Here is a 14,289-nt window from a genome sequence, read left to right as displayed (position 1 = left end):
CTCCAGCCATTGAATCTGCTGATGCACAACCAAGCCTCTAACTGATGTGATAACATGATTTGCTTGAGCAAAATAGGACCCAACAAGGCCGATTATAGTCAAAATTTCAACTATTCTCAGTGAAGTGCAGGTGAAATGTCTTGACCTGAAACACCTGCTGCCCACTTTTCTCTACAAATATTGCCTGACCACTGAGTTTCTCCAGCAGTTTGTTAATCCAGACTCCAGCATCTGCAATCTCAAGCCTGCAAGTAAGGCCTGAATCTGCTGCTCGCGTTGAGAGGCAGGTGCCAGCACCTTAATTACTGCTTTCCATTGCTGGACTGCTTGTGGTGTTGGCTACCATTTCTCACCTATAGGATAATTTTTTTTGAATTCCGTACTTTTTTTGAATTCTGTAATTTTTTTGAGTATCGCTGAGTATTTAAGAACATTTTGTTGACTGCTAACATCACCAAGTGGAGAGAGGGTGAACGTGAACCGGACTGCATTGGGGATTCCATGGTGCAGAGGGTCAGCATTTTTTAATTCCTGGGAATCAACATATCAGATGACCTGTCCTGGGCCCTCTACATAGATGCAATCACAAGTACTCCATGCTTTTACTTTCTTAGGAGGTTAAAGCTTGTCACCGAACACACTGACACACATCCATTGATATCCAGTTGACTGGTTGCATCATGGTCTGGTATGGCAATTCCAATGGTCAGGAACACAAGAAACTGCGGAGAACAGTGGACTCTGTCCTGAGGAAGTGTTCCTACAAGGCTCTGGACTCCATGTCCAGTAGGGTCAAGGGGAGGAGGAAGGGCAGCCTATGGTTGCTCAGTTTTCCTTTGTGGGAGGATATTCCCAGCTGGGTCATAAGTTCAAAATAAATACATGGAAGCTCATCCTTTGCCACCAGCATGTATAATTTTTCACGTGTGCGTGAGCTCTGTGCTTCTAGGCGGAAACTGTAATGGGATCCAAATGACATTGCAGCTCCTGAATATTTCTGAGCACCAGTGACCACAATGAGAGCCTCAGACAATAAAATCTCAAAAACCTGTAACGGCTGATGACCGGCATACGAGCATTGTTGGAATTATGCTGTCAGGATCCAGGATTAAAAATGAGGGCTTTAGAACTTCTTATGAATGGTTGCTCAAAATCAGCTGTCTCGGTACCACATCTTGCGTAGTGCATCAAGAAACAAACAACATCTCAAAGGACCACAACAGATGGATTAGGTTAGATGAATCAGGCACAGCTGGGAACAGTCTTCAAATAACGGAGCTGTATGCCAGTGTCAACACTGCTATTGTACTGGTTGAAGGTCTTTAATGAGGAACAGCCATGTTATCACCTTAACCTCAGTTAACAAGATTGCTGCAGTAGTACATGGTATCCAATTGACATGCCAACTGTGGTGTTGTAAAGTCTTTATTCAGATAGCAAGGAGCTTCTGGTTTCAGCGGATCATGTGGCAGCGTGGCTCCAGTCAAGCACAGCTAAGCTGACATCTTGCTTTCAGCTGCCTCCACTGCTCTGCCATTGGAACCCATAGTTCCAGCCAAAAGCTTCCATTATGCACAGGCATAACCAATTATTACTGAATTATGGACAATTTTGCAACTATATCTCAATCCAGAATGGCTACATTAACTTTTTTTCAGATCATTTCAATCAATAAAGACAGAATATTTTGAACCTATTAGACTGGGTTAGAAATAAATTGAAATGCTGGATCTGTAACCACAGTGATATATCCTGCTGTGCTCCAGATTGCAACTTTCAAGTCTGCTTTTAGATACTTCCTTGGTCAGTGGCATCAGTAAATCCCATGTGCAGTGTCAGGTTATTTTATGAACATATTTATATCTGTTCATAGCGTTGGGGTGTAACAGTCAAATCCTATTATCACCCGAAGAGGACTTTATGTAATTTTAATCTCTCTGAAGACCGAAGAAAGAAAATAATTTATACACTGAGTTTTGATATGAAATGATGATCTACTTCATTCTACAATAAGCATTAATAATAATATTCAATAACCTGAATATTTAACTCCACTCCAACAAGCTGGCTGCCCAACTTGGCAAACATTACTCCCTCATCTATACACGCTCGACAAAACACAGCAAACTGGGGAAAAGAAACACCCTCCCATTCACCAGGACTTCATCAATGTCCTCTGTATTATGTGCTGTAACTCCAAAACAAAAATAACTAATCAAAAGATAAACATGGAGCCAGAGATAAAGTGCCCTGAGTTTGCTTTGCTTTTGTCAGTTGCACAAATATGAAGTAGTAGCATAATAACGTAATGATGGATGCCATTCCCGTATTTCTACATATAACACATAATCAATTATGGAATCAACAAAGAATGCTTAATCAAACAAAATATTTACAATATTACTCAAATATTAAATACACAACACTCTAGAGCACCTGAAAAGTCCTGGGTTCACATTCAGTTTCTAGCACAGTGAGTTCAATACCCCACAATGACACTCCCATGTAACAGTGAACAGCAACAAGGGGCTTTCTAAATCAATAAATGGGTTAGTGGAGGATAAATGTAGAAAGTGGGTGCTTGATGGTTAGTGCAGATCTGTTTCTATGCTGAGTCAATCAATGCCCCTATGACATTAAAAATGTTAATACATTGAAGTGGGTGCATAAGAAATCTACTAACAGCGATGCAGAGATTCCGTTATCTGGAGAGATGAGAGGATTTGGAACTGTTCTCTTTATTGCAGAGGCAGTTACTGAAAGGTTCAATGGTGTGTGAATTTTCACAGAGTTGGCATAGATAGAAGCCGTTTCCCTTGGCAAATGAACAGCTACCTAAAGGATACACTTTTAAAAAGATTTTGTCAGTAAAATACATGGAGAAGATAAGCTTATATTACTCAGCAGATTTTTATGATCTGCAAAGCACCATCTGAATCAAAGCTAATTGAAACCTGTAGTTCCAAAGGAGGTACATATAAAAGGAAATAATTGCACAGGCGTTGAGGAAGAGCAGAAGCATGGGACTAAATGGTAGCTCTTTCTAATATTAGAGCTGGCAAAAAGGGCTAGATGGACTAATTCTGAGCTGTATGATTTATTAGTCAGAGACCTGTAGTAATTGGATAGATGTATGTGTCCATTCCGTGGCAGGGAAGCTAAATCTTCCACCATCTCAAACTGAATCCTGGTAGACAGATACGCAGTATGAATGTGAATTCATCCACATCCTCAGCTGTAATTGTGGGACCATTAAGTCAGGAAGAAGGCACTCCACTCACATCTTCAACTGGCTTTTCCACGCAATACCATGAAGTTGATTTCTGCTGCTGTGTTTGCTTTTTCTACTGTCTGTCTCAGCCGTCACTCATCCCGTAAGCTCTGAAAAACTCTGGAAAACACTGAAAGGGAAACATTTCACGCTAAAGCTCTGACCAGCTAATAAGGGTACAGCTTCAATTTTGTAACATTTTAAGATATGCTTCCACACAAATAACAATGCCTCTTCATTTGGATTTGCTTTTAGGATTGCATTTATATAAAGTTATCTTCATCCATATTTTGTTTTAAATATTGACATGTTGACTGCAATTATGTGCTGGGCTTCTACTGATTCTTGCCTTAAATGCAGCAGACCACCTCTGCTGCCAAACAGTTAATTCCTGGCTATGCTGCTTACTGGATTTTCCAGGCTGCTACAAAAGTAGGTTCTTCTCTATTGGTATTTTCAGTGGCCAGTGTATTTCCACAAGTCTATGGGCTTCCATCTAACTAAGGGTTTTCCACTTCTGTGGGCAAATAAGGATTGGAGGTGCATTCCATAGTGAAGATGCACATGCCTGTTCCATTAAGAGCTCTCCGTCTTGTCAACATTAGCTGCACTGCAGGAAAATGCCATTCAATATCACAATGAACAATATCTCTGAGACTGGTTTCCAAGGATGGTTGGACCAGGGTTGCTTTTGTCTTAAGATTGTTCTTTAGAATTCTAAAAGGTTCTTGCCAGGTTAGGGTCAGGAAAGTGCTTTCACTTGTGGGAAGAGCAAAACTTGAGGTCATCAACAGAAGAAAATAAGGACAAAGAAATCAAACTAGCAATTCATGAGGAACTACACAGAGGTGCCTGTAATGTGTTGCCAGGGTTTTAATTTGACATTGTTTTTTGCTCAGACATCATGGGCTGAAGGACCTACTCCTGCACGAGGTGTTCTATTTTTTTTATCCAGAGAGTAGTGAGAGTGATGTGGGATTCACTAACATGGGGAAAAGTTGAGGCAAATATAATTACCGTAATGCGCTTGGGGATAGGCCAGATATTGTGTTTTGCATCTTCAAAACATTTAACAAATTCATAGGAAGACACAGGAGTCCAAAATGTGCGTTGAACTTCAACTTTACTTTAAGTGAAGCATGCACATATCACATATGCTATACATATATTTATACACACAACTTGTAATGAATTACTTAAACAACAAATACTTAATCAACAACATATTCACAAGATTACTTAAATATTAAACACACAACACTCCTCCCTGCTTTGCTGTAAGCTCCAATTCAATAGAGAATTCATCTCAACTACTTACACAGTATACTAACAATACAGACATGCACAACATACTAAATTTTAAATTGTCCCATTTAGGCCCAAAAGATTTAATCACACTGGAAGATTTTGTACTCTTGTGGGATAACGTGTTTTCTGACGGGGGTGGGGGGGCCACTCGGCTTAGCAGGTTAGATGTGTGACTGTGAAAAAATCTCAAGTTTTGGGACCTCCTCCATGGTGGTTGACAAAGTTGATTCTAAGACTGCAGAAAATGGTTCTGACAGCAGTAGCCCCCTTTCTTCCTCTTCCGTTTACTTCTTCTAGTCTGTATATCTTGATCTTGGGAAGAAACATTTAGTTCACTGGAGTATTCTCTTATTAATCCTTCTGTTTCTCCCTTTATGATCTGATCTGTCCTCTTGGTTTCCTCATCCACAACATCATCTGACATCATCCTCTGTTTCCATATCTCCACTAACACATTTCTTTTTAACCTCCCATTCAACCAACTGAGCTATTGACTTTGCATCTACTTTTACAACCAGCTTTTTGTCTCCCACTTGAAGTTTGTGCAATATCTAATACATGGAGAGTTCTTTATACTCGCAAAAACTGAATGCTTGCAGCTCTCCTGAAGCTCCTTGAGCTCTCTTCCAGCTTAAGACCAAGCCGCATTTTGTAAGTAATTGACTGATTAACATATCAGAAGCTTTCTCAAATATGTTGTCTATAAGAACTGTTGTGGTAAGACCACTGCTTTTGTCATTTCCACGATTCCTCTGAGCAGCATGGTCTTTCCAATATGCTTTCCAACCAGAGGCACAGAAGTTGGAACCAACACCTGTTTGTTCTCTGTAGGGGAACAGTTCATGGTGTATAGCATGGGGGAAGTTCTGGCATCATCCAGTACCCTTCTGAATTCACTTTCAGATGGCTCATTATAGGGGATGTGGCATGCAAACTGTGGATGGATCTTCAATCAAATTATAGTTGTCGTTGCCAATCACAGCCCCACAATGCTGGTCCTCCTATTTTTACCACATTCTAGCTCAATGTGGCTTGCTGGTTGTTGTATTTCACTGTTCTGAATGTCATTCCCACAGGAGTTATCTTTTCTCCACTATATCTGTAGGCTTCAGTTTAATATCTTTGAAATGCTGTTCAAACTCAATTATGTGGAATGACTGAAACAGCTGAACCGGTGTCCAATTCCATATTAATTAATTTGCTGTTGACTCTGGTTTAAGAATATTGCTCGTCTATTGTTAATTTTTACCCTGTAAATCTCAAGGATACACAGCCCTGCATCACCCTCATCATTATGAGATTTTTCATCAACAGCAAACAATTAGTGTTTTTTGAAACTGCAACTTGAATTTTCTGGTTTTTTCTCTTTCCTGCGCAGCCCACTTATTTTTGTCTGCCCGATATGCTCTTTGATTTATCCTATTTCTCTTGCATATTGTACAAGTTTTGCCTTTAAATCAGGATTGGTCTGGTATAGGTAAGTTCCTGCCACAGCAATAACACTTTTCATTTGGCCAGGCTGGTATCTGCTTAGATGCAACAATTTTGTTCCAACTCACTTTAATTCCTGACTGGAACTCAAGTTGTGTTTCTGTCTGCAGTTTCCATTGAAACAGTGATTTCAAGTTGTGCTTCAGTTAGGAACCATTTTTTAATGCTTTCTTGTAAGATTCCACAAACCAAACAATCTCTCAGTGCATCATTAAGCTCATCATTACTGACAATACTCAGGCAATCTCTTTAATTCAGCCACAAATGCTAAAATACATCCCTTCCTTTTTATTCTACTTATGAAATCTGAAGAAATCTGCAATGAACAGCAGCTTCAGTTCTATATGCTCCTGCTTTACTTTGACAATATCAACAAAGCTCATTTCTGCTGGTTTGGTTGGAACAGTTAAACTTCCAAGCAAACTGCATGCCTTTAAACCCAAAGCATTCACCAAAATTGGACCTCATTTGTCATTCGTGTATTTACACATATAAGTCATAATTAATTATTTAAACAAAGAATGTTATTCAACAAAATATTTACAAGAATACTTTAATATTACTAAACTGTTAATTACACAACAGATTATGCTGTCAATTAGCCTCTAATGGGAGATAAATACTGGTACAGTAATGCACAGGTTGGAATGAATGGTCTGTTTATATTTTGGACATTCTTTGGAGTTCTTTAAGCTCACTAAAGTACAATGCAAAAATTTTTAAAACATGTATTAATTTCTTATTTGCAATATTGTTAGTAAATGGAATTATTGTCAGCCCTGAGCTCTAGACCTATTTGTTTAATTAATGAGTCATGATTTAAAGAAGGTGACATTTACTTTGTACTTTGTAGGTTGCAGTGGTGATATTTTAGGAATGTAAAATATTCAAGTAAAAAATAATCATAGAGGAGGAGTTCTTTACAGTTAAGGTATAGCCACAACCAATGGGCAGGAATAAGACACAGTGAATACTGTTCATGAACTACTTGCTAATTTTCTTCTTTTCTTAGTGATTTATGTTTCTATTATTCTATCAAGTTGTTAACAGCAGCTAATGAATTGATAGGTTGGAATTTAGCCCTGACAAATGTCAGGTGATGGATTTTTGCGAAGTGAAATAGGAATAGAAAATATACAGTAAATGGTAGGATACTAAGGAAAGTTGATGAACAGGGAGACCTAGAGGTCTAAGCCAATTGCTCCCTGAAAGTGATAACACAGGAAGATAGAGTACTGAAGAAGGCATATGGCATGCTTGTCTTCATAGGTCAAGCATAAAATGTAAGAGATGGGACAAATTTAAAAAGCAGTGATTAGATTACACTTGGAGTATGTGTGTTGTTTTGATGAACACACTACAGGAAGGATGTGATTATGCTGGAGAGAGTGCAGAGGAGCTTCACCAGGATGTTGCTGGGATTGGATTTCTATTAGATATAGGTGGAGATTGCATAAACTGGGCTTATCAACCATAAAGAATGGTTGATATCTGGAACAAACTGCCAGGTGAGGTAGTGGAATTAGATACCATTACTAAAAGGCATTTAGGCAGACTTTTAAAAAGCCATGGCATTTAAGTATTTTGTCCAAATTTGGGCAAATGGAATTACTATAGATGAGAGAAAAGGAGAATCAGTGGATGTTGCTTACTTTGATTTTCAGAAGGCCTCTGACAAGGTACCGTACTTGAGGTTGCTTAAGAGCCCATGGTATTACAGGAAAGATACTTGCATGGATAAAAGATTGGCTGATTGGTGGCAAGATTAAAGAGGCCCTTTTCTGGATGGCTGCTGGTGACTGGTGGTGTTACACTGCGGTTGGTGTTGGGACCGCTTCTTTTCATGTTATATGTCAATGACAGAATTGATGGCTTTGTTGCCAAGTGTAAGAATGATATGGAGATAGGTGGAGGGGCAGGTAGTGTTGAAGAAGCAGGGAGTCTGCAGAAGGACTTAGGCAGATTGGGAGAATGGACAATGAAGTGAAAAATGAAACATAGCATAGGGAAGAATATGGTCATGCACATCAGTGAAAAGAATAAATGCATACATTATTTTCAAAATAGGGAGAATATACAAAAAAATAGAGGTGCAAAGGAACTTGGGAGTTGTTGTGAAGAATTCCCAGAAGAATAAACTCTTCTCGGGCTTCCAGCTGGGCACAACTATCAATTTTAACCAATGTTTCGATGGCAAACTCTGCCATCTTCATCAGGGATGATGCCTAGGCATGTCTAGTCTGGAGGTATTTATAACCCCATCGTCCATCCTTCCAGATTGGCTAGTCCTCATCCAATCAGGATTTTGCTCTCCCAATTTGTTTACAATCGAACTTGCTTAGAGCGAGACCTTTGTCTTTGTTAGAATTCTTTTCCTCCAGTTTTATTTCAATGGCTTCATTTACCAGGTGGTCCTAAAAGCCATTGACACAGTACGGTTGCTTTGTGCCATCGAGGTCAACCCTATGGCCATTGAGAATGCAATGTTCTGCTTCCACTGATTTCTCCAGGTAACCCAAACAGATATACCTCCTGTGCTCCTTGATGCGGGTTTCCACCATGTGGCTGACATACGCTGAGTATATTGGTTAGCATGTGGAATCTTACAAAAAAATATTCAAAACAACTCCTGACTGAAGCTCAGCTCACATTTAAAAGAGCAGTTGAAATCACTGCATCAATGGAAACAGCAGCCAGAGGCACAATTGACTTATGCTCAGGAATGAAAGTGAGGATAAACAAAATTACAATGTCTAAACAGAAACCTGCTTGGCAAAAACAAATTGTGTTGCCATTGTGGCAGGGGCTCACATACACCAGACCAATGCAGGTTTAACGGTGACATTTGTGGAAAATGTAACAAATGTGGGATAAATACAAATGTGGAAATAAATGCACTGCAGAGGGAAGGGAAAAGATAAAAAGTCAAGTGACAGTTTCCAAAAGACCACTAATCTGCATGCTGTTGATAAAAAAATCTGATAATGATGTGAGTGACAAAGGTCTGAGATTTATAATGTAAAAACTAGCAATATGGTGTACAGCAGAAGCGTATGGGAAATTAATTCAAATGGAATTGGACATGTGTTTGGTTGTTTCAGTCAAGTTTGAACGGCATTTCAAAGATATTGAACTGAAGTCTGCAGGTATCCAGCTAAGGATTTATACTGGAGAAAAGATAACTCCTGTGGGATTGACATTTCTAACAGTGAAATACCACAGGAAATAAGCCACATTGGGCTTGTATGTGGTAAGAACAGGAGGACCAGCGTTGTGGGGCCGTGATTAGCTGAGACAACTACAACTTGATTGGAGTTCCATCCACCATTTTCAGAGTAGCATCTGCATCTGCTGTCTGGCAGCAAGTTATGGACCAGGTACTGTAATATTGCTCAGACACTCAGAGTTACCAGTGAGAAAGACAAGGAACATCTCCAAAATCTCAAAACAGTGTTGAAAAGATCAGAACACTATGGCTTTAGAGCTCAATGGAACAAGTGTGAATTTTTTAAACCAAGCATTTCTCACTGTGGTCGCACTATTAACTCAGAAGGATTAGACAAGTGTGCTGAGAAAATTCAAGCTGTGGTAGGTCCCCTAAGGTCAAAAGACGTCACAGTTATGGCCCTTTTTAGGATTTGTCAATTACTACAACAGGCTCCTGCCAAACCTGGCTTCTGTGCTCTAATCCTTGAACTCATTACTACACATTGGGAATAAATGAAAATGGACAAAGAAGTGTGAGGAGGTTTTCCAAAAGACAAAGGAAATGGTGGGATCAGACACTGTACTCACACATTATGATCCACACCATCCAGTGAAGCTTGCCTGTGACACCTCTCCTTATGGTATACATTAGGTACAGTCATGTTATGAGTGGTGGAAGTAAACACCCCACAGCTGATGCATTACATACCCTTACCATGCAGAGAAAAATTACACACAGATTGACGGAGAGGCCCTGAGTCTCATTGGGGGTGCAAAATATTTCAATCAGTACATGTATGGGACAGAGTTTACCTGCATTACTGATTATCAATATCTGGTGTCAATTTTCAATCCACAGAAGGGTGTCAATTCTTCTCTTGACATATTCTCCAAAATATAAATCAAAAGTCTTACTGAGGCAGAAATGATCCAAATGGAAACCAGAAAAGATCGCACACAGTCTCAGGTCTACATGGCAACAGAAAAAGGCTGGAATGTGCAGCAGAAGTTCCTGTTGCCCCATTTTTACCAATGCTAGAAGTAACTTGCCCTTGATGGGGGTTGCCTTATGAAGGGATTGAGAGTTGTTGTAGCATACAAGCTGAGAGCTAAAGTGTTAGAGGAGCTTCATGCCGGTCATCTAGGTGTGGTCAAAATGAAGGTCGAAGCTCTGTCTCTGGTGGCCTGGGACAGATCAGCAGATTGAGCAGCTTGACATGCAGTGTGCTGGATGCCAACACAACCCGTAGATGCCAAGAGCAATGCCCCTTCATCCCTGCAAATGGCCTGCATTGCCCTAGCAGAGGATTCATGTGGATTTTGTGAGACAATTCATGGACACACATTATTTGGTAGTAGTGGACGCAGCTACAAACTGGCCTGTGGTGTCCCCAGTAGACTCCACTACAGCCTTGCACAGTTTAGAAATCTCTTCTTAAGGACAGGGATCCAGAGCACTAAAGGCTGATTTATGCTTGTGTGTACGGGCTACACCGCAGCCTATGCCGTAGCCCTGATTTTCATTTCTGCGTTGCTCTACGCCATAGCGAGCATGTGTTGGTGTGCGCCAAAACGCTAGTTGGCGGTGGGGTTTCTATGCCACTGTGTTGAGTTTCTTCATGAGAGACATGGACGAGGAAATGCATTTCAAACATTTTTGCATGTCAACAGGTAGATTTGGTGATTTGGTTCATCTAGTTCGCATCGATGTACAGAAATGGTGGAGAAGAAGCAACCAGAAATGTGTAGGAGGAAATGAGATGCTACCAAGTGGACCAATCACAGTTGTTGCAGTTTGCATTGCCACGACGCGTGTAACTTTTCTGGAGAGGTACACGTCACCCTACAGCGTAGGGTACAGCGTAGGTACAGCGCAGGGTATGCGATACCTATGCCGTAGATGCGATGCACAAGTATGAATCAGCCTTAAGTCAGTGACAATGGACTGCAGTTCGTTGCAGAATAATTTCAGACATTCCTGAAAATGAATCATATAAGGCATATTAGATTTGTATCACATGACAAAGCTACAAATAGCTTGGCAGAAAGGTTTGTCCAGAGTCTAAAGAACACACTGTGAGCAATGTCAGCACAACACACTACACTGACACTGAATCAGAAGCTCGACAATTTCCTTGTTACGTAATGTAATGCAGCACACTCCACAACCAACAACTCCCCAGCGATGCTGTCCCTGGGTCGTCCCCTGCACTCATTCTTGGATCTCCTCAAGCCCAATCTCAGAAGGAGTATGCAAGACAAACAGCTGAGACAAATTGAAGGTTTCTCAAGCAAGAAGATTCGATGTTTCACTCCTGGACAAGCAATCCTGCCGAGGGATGACAGAGGTGATCAAAAGTGGGCACTTGGAAAGATTAAGGGTAGAACTGAACCACACTCGTACACAGTTGAGATAGCGCCTGATGTCATTGGGAGATGACACAACAATCAGTTGAAGAGGGCAGAGTCAATTGTTTGAGAAGAAAGGTGCCCAGAACTGTCAGAGCCACTTCCTGCAGTCGCAGGGTCAATGCCTGCAACCACCACAGAGGAGGCTCCGGAACCTGAAAGTGTTTCACAGCCACAGATCTCACCTACCAAGCAGAGTGATCCCGCTTATTAGGAAAGACATTATCCCACAAGAGTAGGAAATCCTCCACAGCGATTAAATCTTTAGGCCTGAATGGGACAATTTAAAACTTACTATGCTGTGGATGTCTATATAGTAGCTGTATTATATAGTGTACTGTGTATATTTACAGTATAAAACCAGAGAGCACTACATTACATATTTGAGTTGAGATGCATTCTACATTGAGTTGGAGTTTAGTGTATTTAATACTTCAGTAATACTTGAGTAATATTGTAAATATCTTATTTGATTAAGCATTATTGGTTTGTTTACAAAAATCATGATGGGTTACATGTAAAAGTATGTGAATGGCATACTGTATGATATTGCACCAGCACGCCATATGTGAGCGTCTCACTGAAAGTGAAACTAAATAGATACATTTTCCCAAGTTCCTGATTTTTTCTTTCAATTAGTTTCTGGAGTTATAAAACAGAACAGCTTTCATGAAATTTGGTACCAGCGTTTTTCTCTTATGTTTAGCAATGAGGAAGACATAAAGCAAGTTTCATGCCTCAGTCCCTATTTAGACAGAACACCAATTAATATTTCATAAACTACTTTGCTGACTATCAAGTATTTAAATCAAGCCTTCTTCAGTCTTGCCTAATGCAAACCAACATCACCATTGACCCTGCATCATTTCTTGCCTGTTGCTCAGTTACACATTATTGAAAAATCCAGGCTTTTTTCCTAAATACAATGGCCAGGACTAAAATCAATACTCTATGTGCTTTGCACCACCTGTTCATAAGAACCGTAACGGCTTCCTAAGGCTTGCAATCCATATATTTGACAATCCAAATTCTCACTGACAACCACTGCTTTATGTTATAAAGTCACTTTCACTGCTGAAATGACTACCAGATGACAGGTTCCTTGGTACATTGCATGTCTGACTGTATCCCTCATTGATCACATAGTTGTTATCCTAGCTCAGGCTTCTCGGCGCTGAATAACATTTGCCACTCTCCTACGTGGATGATGGCCTTTAACGCCCTTTTCAGTTCCACAGAAGCTAAGCAAACATCAACTGTCTTTGTTAATAAAGTTCATAAATAGTTCACATGTTTTCCAATCAGTCTCTACTTCTTGTTAATTTATATTGTGGATACACTAACTTTTGAAGACTTTGCCTTTTGTTTCCAGTCATTTATAACCTGAATGTGTCAGCACTTAATTAATATTTGAACAATTTTATTTTCTTTAACTCTTGGGGCTAGCTGGGTAGGCGCCATAGTTGGCATGGAAACATTGGGCTGAAGGTCTTATATCCTCGCTATATTGCTCCATGATTCTATGACTAGTTGATTTAAATATTACTAGTTTCTAAATATTAGATTTCTCTCAGTGGATTATAACAGTCAAAGGTACAAGCAAGTCCCAATTCACAGGGTATCTCCATTTGTTGAAGCTCTACCAATGAGCTGAGGGAATCGGATCCTGATGTGATTTATCTACCTGGCTTCAGTTTGTGAAATGCACATTGATAGCTTTTTGAGGCTTAAGAAGCAGAAGATTTGCCTAATTTGTCTGAATGCTGAATTTTGTAAGGGCTAAAACATTGGGTAAGTGTGACAATCTTCAGTTAGTGTGACAATCTTGTTCAGAGATGATGCTGTGACCAGAGAGGGTTTATTGCAAGCAAGAGGAACAGGCAAAGAGAAATAGCATTAAAAAGAATGGCAGAGCTTCTCCAATATAGTGTCAGACCTCATCACAATCTTCCTTCAAGCATTGACCTAAAACCAGAAATTTTGGACCTGAGTTGAGAGTAACTATATATGATATCAATTGTGTTTGACAAGTATGGTATCAAGGAGCTCTGGTACAACTAAAGTCAAAGAACATAAGGGGGAAATGCAATCCATTGACTGAAATCATAGCTCACATAGGGTTGTGACTGTTGAAGGTCAGCAATTTAAAGCAATGTACTAGGCCTAACCATCCTTAGCAGCTTCATCAGTGATCTTCCTTCACTCACATAGGGTCAATGCGAAATCATTTGCTAATGATCGCACAATATTCAATTCCATTGGCAACTTCTCAGGAAATGAAATAACCAATGACCTCATGTAGCAAGACTTGGACAACATTCGGGTGTCAGCTGATAAATAAGACGTTACATTTAAAATGATCCACTCCAGCAATGGAAAATCTAACTATTTGATATTTAATGACACTGCCATTGTAGAGCTTCCTACACCTTGCCCGCCCCCCCCCCCCCCACAACCATCAATATCTGGGGCTCATTGTTGAACAGGAAGTCAACCAGACAAGCACATCAGCAACACTATGGCTACAAGAGCAGGTGAAAGGCTGAGCAACACACCTCTTAACCTCCCAAATTTTTTCTACCACCTATTGTACACAATTAAGT

At 40.1% G+C, this 14,289-nt stretch overlaps 1 protein-coding gene across 8 annotated transcripts in view; it reads right to left on the bottom strand.

Moving 5' to 3' along the window:
- syt12 (synaptotagmin XII) overlaps nucleotides 1–14,289 on the bottom strand; it is a 253,476-nt gene that overhangs the window by 175,513 nt on the left and 63,674 nt on the right. The window contains exon 2 of one of the 8 annotated variants that reach the window (XM_073049215.1): nucleotides 3,282–3,401. The exons of the other annotated variants lie outside the window; for them this stretch is intronic. The gene's annotated coding sequence lies outside the window, so the exon portion shown is untranslated. The remainder of the gene's footprint in view (nucleotides 1–3,281; nucleotides 3,402–14,289) is intronic. 8 annotated transcript variants of the gene reach the window in all.

Source organism: Hemitrygon akajei, chromosome 6, assembly GCF_048418815.1.
Source record: "Hemitrygon akajei chromosome 6, sHemAka1.3, whole genome shotgun sequence".
Lineage (NCBI taxonomy): Eukaryota > Metazoa > Chordata > Chondrichthyes > Myliobatiformes > Dasyatidae > Hemitrygon > Hemitrygon akajei.
Note: the sequence above shows the minus strand (reverse complement) of the source record. Positions and strands in the feature narration are given on the sequence as shown.